At 39.1% G+C, this 9,239-nt stretch overlaps 1 pseudogene; it reads right to left on the minus strand.

The window, feature by feature from the left end:
- Positions 1-2,058: 2,058 nt before the first annotated feature.
- LOC115031428 (small nucleolar RNA SNORA17) lies at positions 2,059-2,174 on the minus strand (annotated as a pseudogene).
- Positions 2,175-9,239: the final 7,065 nt, after the last annotated feature.

The raw sequence follows: 9,239 nt of genomic DNA on the forward strand, positions 1-9,239 counted from the left end.
GGGAGCATTTGTAATCATTAAAGGGGTTCTTACTAGGAAGAAGAAAGCTCTCACTTCTCATAAGATTTTAGAAAAGGCATTATGAGGTTAAGATTCATGCATCAAGTGATTCCAGCTTTTGTGTGTGTGTGTGTGTGTGTGTGTGTGTACATGCGTGCACACCCACACAAGAGTTCAAAATTATTGGATAAAAAGGCTAACATAAAATCTGAAGAAAAATAAATTTTATCCTATAAAAATGTGAATTCTTTTGAAAGAAGTGACTGAACTGAGAATGCTACTGAAGGGGTTCTCTGCTGAAAAGCAACTGCTTCACAGGTGTTTTCCACAGTTCTGCCACCAAGATACATATCACACCAGCCCCTGGGGAAGAGACCAGGCAGACAACACCTTGATCTTGTAGTATCAGAGTATTGGTGTTTTTGTTGTTGTTGTTGTTTTAAGATTTTCAAACGTTTTATTGGTTCTTTGCAAACTTCACACCATATACCCTAATCTAACACATCTCCACCTTCCTTATGCCTGCCCTCCATCCTTGCAACTTCCCCCTCAGCAGAGGGAAGAAAATCTTGTGGAAGCTGTAGTATGTCACAATGTGTCCATTTCTTTGCTTGCAAATATTTGTTGCAATTACTCATAGCCTGAAAGGAGACCTCTGACTCAGCTACTCTGTCAATACTGGAACCTCACTTGGACTCCACAGTTATTGCCCTGTGTCATGGAGATATGTTAGTTCTGGACTTGTAGAATCATCCTCCTTCATGTACTCCAGCAGTTCACTGACATGGTAGACGTTGGGGTGGACTGATTGAAAGCCTTGGATCTGTAACTGAGAGGTATCAGACATGGTCAGCCCACCAGCTCCCATGATCTCGTGATGTCATGGGGCTGGTTTTACCTACAAACACCAAATCCAGGGCCAGCTCAGCTCTTGGCCCTAGGCAAGATGCAGGGCCAGCTCTCCCAAGTGCTGCAGCAGGTTGGAAACTGGATTTGCTCTCCTAATCTCATGACCCTTGTACTAGCTCTCCCTCCTGCCCTAGGTAGCAAGGGGCAAGAGTCAGGGACACTGCCTCACACCAGACAAGTGGCAGGGCCAGCTCTCCCACACTCACTCTCGCTAGGCTTGCTCACTCTCAAAACTTACATCTAAAGCCAGCTCTACTGTGCTACCCAATTGAGATGCTAGGCCTGCTCCTCTGAGTGCTGTAGCTGATTAAGGTCAGGGACAGCTCTCCTGCTCTCAAGGCCCCAGCACCAAAGTGTCCAGCCTCCCGAAGGTTGTGAAGGAAAAGGGGAAAAAAGGTATCTTTCTCTCATCCATGCCACCACAGGGAAATGAGTGGTAGGGCCAGGTCTCTGACATTCACATCCTCCAGGCAGATAACCTGTAACTCCCAAAATGCCTGGTCTGCTTTCCTGAGTACTACGACTGGCTATAGACAGGGTCAACTCTCCTTCTCTCGTGTCTCTGGGGAAAGCCTTCCCAAGATGCCCAAGAGAGGGATGGGGCCAGTTCTTCATAGCCTTCAGATATCAACATATCCCACTGGCAGCCTAAACCAGGGACATCTGTTTGGCCTTTGGCGATAACAGACCCCTTCTGCTGCAGTGCCACCATGGTCCCAGGTGGCATCATATCAGGTTGTTCTTCACTACCCTTGATATCTCATTCTCATTCTCTTCCATTTCTCTACTCCTTACTTGATCCTCTTAACAATACTCAGGGTCTCTGAGTGTCTGGAGTCATTTAAGGAGTGATCTCAGGATTGCTATGTTCTACTCATGCATGATAGTGCCAGGCAGGGAATATCACAAGCCTAGTTTGCCCATCTCCAAGCCTGGGAGGCACCATCTCAAGCCAGCCCCCTCTCTGGGCCTCATGGTGATCATTTCAGGCTCTCTCCTCTGTCAGCCAACAAAAGTGATCATCTCTCTTGGGCTTACTCCCACCTGGAGCCGGTAGTTCTAAGTGGGGTTCTAGTCTATTCACATCTCCAGCTTGGTTGCATACCCTGTCCAGGCCCTCTGGCCCCTGGGTGGTGGTGGTCTCATGCTTTTGTTAGATTATTAATCGTTGAGATGTTTGTAGGTTATCATACTGAGTGTAGATATAACCTCTCTACCCTCTGACGCATATGTGACACAACAATCAAACTTGCAATGCTCTTCGGGGCAGGAAAGTTGGTTTAACAAGTAAAATTCAACAATGTGGAGGAAGGTCATAGAAGCTTTCCCTGACTTTCCAGAGAGCTGCTGAGGTCAGGCTGTATGTGAAAAGATCATATTTCCTTCAGGAGGACCCTGACAGGCCAATGCATGAAACTACAAAGGTGAAGTCAAAGCAACTACAGTGTGTTGGAGAAAGCAGGACTATGGTATATTCAGTGAGAAAAAAACTTGTCCTTAGAGACAAGTTACATACATCAATGGTCAAAGAAGTGTAGTAGAAGGATTAAAACTGTTAAAGACAAGACTTCATCAAAAGCCCCTTATAAGGGTCAGAGGTATCAGGTTTAGTGCTTGCTCTCACGGGTCCTGGTCTTGCTTTGACCCATTCTTTTCTTGGTGTGTCCTCATTCCTCCCATTTAACATGGTGATATACACTTTGTACAATGACATATTATAAGTATGTAACTAATTTGCTTTGGTTTTGCTTGAGTTCTCAGAAGAAAATCTGTACAACTACTTTTGAACAGTTCAAACTAAGATTTAGAGAGCTTTTAGACATTAACTAAGTGCATTTTTGCAATATGAGGTGAACATGAACGCGTATTTGGAGACTCTAAGTGGACAATTACCATTGAAAAGTGATTGGTTTGGGTGATAGTTGGCAAGAGTGAACTTGGGATGGTTAATTTTTATGTCAACTTGATAAAATCTAAGGAACAAAATTCTTTATGTCTCTGGACATGTTTCAAACCAGGTTTAACAGAGCAGAAAAGACACAGCTAGAACATGGGTAGACCTTTTCATGACCTGAGGTCCAGGAAAAAGCAATAAGTGGAAAAAAAAAAAAAACAGCCTCCATCTTTCTTCTTCCTGGCTGTGTATTTAACATGTACAGTTGCCTCACAGTACTGTCTCCATGCCTTCTCTGCCGTGATGAATCTGCTTGAGCCAAATAAAGAATCCCTTCTTTAAGTGAGCTTTTGTTGGATATTTTGTCATAGAAAAAAGAAAAATAAACTAATATAGTCACTACTATTCTAGTCCAAAAATAATGCAATTGGGATACTTTATCTTTGTTTTGATTGATTTAAGAAAACTCAAATGACATTTTTTTTTTAGTTTTTCCAATTTTTTAAAATATTAGGAAAAAAAGAAACACTTAGGTTGGATCACTGGTCTTTTGTTAAATCCACATTCCTTCATTTAGTGATCTCATTTATTGGCTCACAACTCTCAAAATTATACCCTCTGTTCAGACATTTTCCCAAATCACAGTCTTTTATTTCTAACTGCCTACTTGGTACTCCACCTACATGTATCTAAATGCATGTTACACTGTTCAAACTGAACTTTCAAGTGTTTCTGCAAAGTGTAATTGTACTCTTCTCCACTAAGACCATAGTGACTTAGTTCTTCTAGTTGTTTACACCAAAATTCATGACATAGTTCTTAAATTTTTCTTCTTATTTCTCATATTAATCCATCTGTAAATTTAACCTTACCTTCAAAATATATCCAGGATAGGACTGCATCTTCCTTTATGCTATTTATACCTTTAATATAAACCATCATCATCAGATTGCATTTAAATCTTACTCTTCACCACTACCCATAGAAGTATTACCTCTACACACAAACAGTCTTTTAAAGCAAATTTGGTTATTCTATATAATGATTAATAAGCCTCTGCTGTTCTTTCTCAAGATACAGAGCTCATCTTATTCAAGATAAACGCTGAGATACTTACAGTCATACTTAATATCCCCTGGACCTTCTGTTATTTCTTGTCTCTGGAATCAAAGCTATGTCAGCTATTTCAGCACGCCTGTTCTTCCTGAGCATAACAGTCACACTCATGTAAGTAAACAGTAACTTTTGCATATGTACTTCCTTCTCTATGAAGCATGTTGCCTCTATGGATCCACATGGATCACCCTCTCATCTGTTTTATTGTTTTATTGTTCTTTGTTTGTTTGTTTTCAGCTAATGTAGCTAATGTCATATAATTAGACTTTCCCAACCTATGTCATTAGAAATTATGTGCCTTACACAGCTTGCATATTGTTGTTCTTTTCCAGTGTAGTTTTCTTCTTAATGTGCATTATTTTGCATTTGTCAATATTATTTCAATGCAATATGAACTTTAGATGACAGGAATATTCAATTCTGAACTGAGTCTTTTTTTTGTATCACAATCACACCTAATATAAATTGAGCCTTCTATTGTAAAAATAACTATTGAATTGCTTAGTGAATAAGTCTTTAGAAGCCAGAGGGCTTAGTTTGTAACTTTGAGGGCTATCATGTTTTAGTTGTTCAGAACATGTTTTTCCTTTGAAACAGACGAAATAATCTGCAGATTGGCTGTATGTCACCAAACATTTAAAAAAATGTTTTCTTAGGTGCTTATGGTAGTTAAACTTCATTGTCAGCTTGACTAGACTGAGATTCAACATGGAAACACACCTCTGGGTTTTTCTACTACTGAGTTTAGCTGATCAGAAGATCTAGCCTGAGTCTGGGTAGCCAGATTGGATGAGGTGCAACATGTGGAATTGGAGAAAATGGAGAGTTTAAGCAAAGTACCATCATTCATTCCTTGCTGTTCATTGACTACAGATCCAATGTGACCAACCAGTTCACTTTCTTATTGACATGGCTTTCTGCCCTAAGCCAAAGTAAACTTCTCTTGACTAAAGTTGTTGTTTGTTTATTACTTGGTCACAGCAATAAGAAAAGCAGTTAATATACTTCTGAAGGACATTACTTGTCCAGTTAGACACTGGGAAGACCATTGACAATCCTCTACTTTGATATTGGTCAGAAAAATATTGCTGTTAGTAAATACAATATTGTCATTCATAAAATTGTCTGCTTGTACTGTTAGCCCTTAACTTTCACTGGGAAGTACCAAGGATCACCCTTGGCTTAAAAAGGGGTTCTGAAACAAAGGACTCAAAGTCAAATCATGAGTTACAAACTAATGGCTTTTGTTCTGCTTGAGAGAGTTTCCAGATTTCTCTCTCTCTCTCTCTCTCTCTCTCTCTCTCTCTCTCTCTCTCTCTCTCTCTCTCTCTCTCTCATATCTCTCTCATGTGTGTGTATGTGTTCTGCTCATGACAGTTTTATTCTTGCTATTCTAAAAACACTCTGGATAGCTCCTCTATTGCAGATGAAAAGGCCAGTCTTTTATTTACATATAAATTCATTCATTACACCAGGTTCTCTTTTGATTATCCCATGAATCAGCATCCTATGATCCCAGCCCCTTAATTGTTAGAAAAGACAACAAGCACAAACACAATGAGATAGCTGTACTTCACAGGATACTAGGTTTTGAAGGGCTCTCAGAATTCTCAACAAGCTAACTGATAAGACTATTAGACCTGAGCCTGGACCTAAATTCCTTCTGTCCCAGGCTAACTTTGAACTCAGGAATCTTGCTACCTTTGTAAGCATAAACAATAAAACTTGCTTGGGTGGAAACTTGCCCTGCAATGGATTACCCCTTAAATCTCTTTATCTCCTTCCTTAGGATCTTTTTGGCAAGCTATTTCATAGTGTAACTGCATCATTTACTTTAGATCTGAGGCTCCATACACAATTCATATTTCATCTTTATATTTTGGATATTTGAGAATTTATATATTTTTAAACTCATGTTTTCAGCATTCTTTCCCACAGCCTTAAGTTCTATCCTGAAGGTCACAGCATTCTACTCCTGCTGCCTCTGATTATCATGGAGTCATTAACCTTGGCAGGGAGAATATTTTCTAAGGGAGAAATATGAAGTAAAATACATATTTTATATGTACAGACTAGCCTCACACCCAGAAACTGTTCAACACTTGTGGAGGCCCACACACTGCTGGCTCTGTTTCAGGGACTGAAACTATTTCATTTCATCCCTATCATGTCCATGCAGGACTTGGCAGGCAATTAGATTTTGAGGGATTCTCGGAGTTCTCAGCAAGCTAACTGATAAGACTGTTTCAGCTGCCCAATCTAATTGTGCAATAATTTATATTGAACAGCTGTTCCCTTCTTACACATTGCAATAAGCTTCCCTTGTACACATCAGTTTACACCTGGGTCACAACTCACTCCATGGGCAATTAAAGACTCAGGGAAAGGTTGCTATAGCCTTTTCATTGGCTTCCTCCAGCACTCATTGCATGCACCCTATGCAACATTTGGCTCTTACACTGACATAAATATTATCCATATAGGTACAGCTGTATTCTCAGCTTCTTGAGTCCACTTTAAACTCATTTACTCTGGAATCCTATGGGATCCTAATTTCAAATCAGTGCATTTCTGCCATGTGAGGTTTATTGTACTTAGAATATGTAGAGTTTAACAGGACAATAAATGTGCTGATGAGGTTTATTTATTTACTGACTTACTTCCCTCGGCCTTAAGATAGAAAGTGTTCTGTTGCTTTGTTTTGTTCTCAACCTGAAGCATCTTGCATTTGGTTCCTTGATTCCCTCTTTAAAGTCGTCTCTTTATCAGGTATCACTGAAAAACACAATCATGTGATAGAAGCACAAAGGAGAAAAAAGAAAGAAACCCACAGGAGAGAAGATTTTGATGGAACTAAGAGCATCAAGAATTTGGTGTTACCTTTAAAATGTGAATAGATTTTCACAGAGGCTGTAGTAGTTATTTTTCTTGTCATTAGGAAGAGAGCACCTATCATAAACACTGTAGAGGAAGAAAGACTGATTTTTGTTGAATTAGGAAGACTTTGCACAGAACAGCACAGTGTTAGGAATGTGCTGTCGAGAAGCTTTTTCAAAGTGCCACTGTGGCCGTGAATAGAGAAGCAGAGTGAGGGAACTCAGCCTGCTTTATCTTCTCTAAACTTCTCAGAAGGCCCATCCTGTGAAGTGATGGCACACATATTGACAGTAAGTCTTTTACTTCATTTATTCCTCTCTGGAAATGAGGCTCATCTTACTGAGTGTGAGACAAGATTATCTGCAGTCAAAGTAAATGCCAGTCTCTGATTTACCTGGAAGCTCTGGAGATCATCTCACTGGAGATGTGCTTCATGAAGATCCCAAGTCTTCTAAATATAGTTAGGTTGACAATGTAGATTAGTCATCATAGTGGTTTCGGGAGTCTTTCATTGACACTAGCATTTCATTTGAAATACCTATGCTATAATCTAGAGAAGAAATTCTATGTGTAACTACCACTTCCTGTCCAAAGCACAATTATTTAGGCAAAGTAGATGCTTCTTATGTTAGAAGTAACTCCCTAAGCCTCCTTGTCGACTGTCTTTACTTCTGAAGACAACCTTGAATTTGGACAGAATCTTGATTTGTCGGTTGCATTCATTCCTATTCATGTCTAAAGATTTATTTTAGGAAAACTATTTTTAAAGCCAGTGGGAAAAAAAAATCAAGGTGATGGACACCCTATTAAATTCAAACAGACTAGTGTGATTAGGATTCCTGGGTCTCTAGATACATAGATTTAACAAACATATTGAGGTCTATGAATAATTCATTCACCACATTCCAAAGTGGTGACCACATGAATTGAAAAATAAAGGATGTTTTGAGTAGAAAATCACCTCCACTCTGTTCTCAGCATAATTTTTTTTAAAGTATCAAAACAAGCAGGAAAGATGGAGATTTTCAATGTTTTGTTAAAATTCATGTTACTTTTCTTCTGTTGTATAACAAGTTATCACAAAGTTGACAGCTTAAGACAAACATGTATTATGCCTTGTTCTATGAGCAGACATGCAGGATCAGATTGCCTAAAGTCCCTGGGAAAGGATCTACAGTCAACGAAAATGCCAATCTGTGATTTACCAGGGGAACCTGGAGAAGAGTTTACTCAGCTGGGCAGAGCCTAGCTCCTTCTAAAAGATGAGGCTGAGTTTCCCATCTTCTTGATGGCTATCATCTACTAGCCACTCTCATTTCCCAGTATTCCCTGCCACATAGCTCTCTTTCGCCTCAATCCTACAGTGGAAAAATCTTCCTCTACCAAATCCTTTTACATATACTATTTCCACTGGGAAGCAGTTTACTCCCTTTTAAGGATTTATGCAATTATTCCCACTAATCATAATCTCCTCAGCTTTCTAAAGTATATTGAAATTTTATTCTCTATCTATCAATCTATCAACTACCTTTACTCCCCCTTCCTGTGGTGTGTGTATGTGTGTGTGTGTGTGTGTGTGTGTGTGTGTGTGTGTGTAAAAAATATACATGCATGTGAGTTCGAAAGTGAATTTGCCTGTGTGTACCCATGCAGAGGCCAGAACAAAACATCTATATTTACCTCTCCCTCATTCCCTTATTTCCATAAGTCGGGTTTTTTTGCTGAATCAGTGGAACTCACTCTTTTTCTTGGGATAACCAGTGAACCCTTAGAATCTACCTGTTGCAGTCCCTACCCCTCCAATTCTCTTGTTTCATGGATTTGCAGCCATGGCAAGCCTTTTCCTTGAGTGCTGAAGATTCAAATTTGGTTCTTCCGTATATGTAGAGCAAGTGATCTTACCCAACGTGTCATCTCCCCAGATCCAGTATGTCCTTATTGAAAGGGCACTTTAATTCTTGGAACACTAATAACACCTATAAAACATTTTGGTGCACATCTAGATTGTGTAATGTAATAATTTGGAGAGCATCTCAGAAATTATATTAGAAATCTGGCCAAAACATTCTTAGTCTCATAAAATTGGGGTTTGGTCAGTATTTCTAATCTTTAACATTTATGTAAAGTAAATATACTTTCCAATTATAGCATACATAACTATGCCTTTATTTTCAAAGGCCTCAGGCTGGATAAAACATAAGTCTGATCGACAAAAGAAATTGTGCTTATACTCTAAAATATCCTTCTAACTTTAGTAAGATTTATTCTCGTTAAACTTTAATAACTTAAGTTTCCATACTTCCCACCTATAATATTTTGGTATTTGCCATACTGATGTATCTTTTCTTTTCCCTTTTCCTTATTGGGTTCAATTAGTAATAGATTAGTAATAGTTCTCTCCCATAAAAAAAAAAGCATTAGGAAGAGATACTAATAAAATAAC

This window comes from Mus caroli, unplaced genomic scaffold (genome assembly GCF_978045245.1).
Source record: "Mus caroli unplaced genomic scaffold, Mus_caroli_1 scaffold_7, whole genome shotgun sequence".
Taxonomy (NCBI): Eukaryota; Metazoa; Chordata; class Mammalia; order Rodentia; family Muridae; genus Mus; species Mus caroli.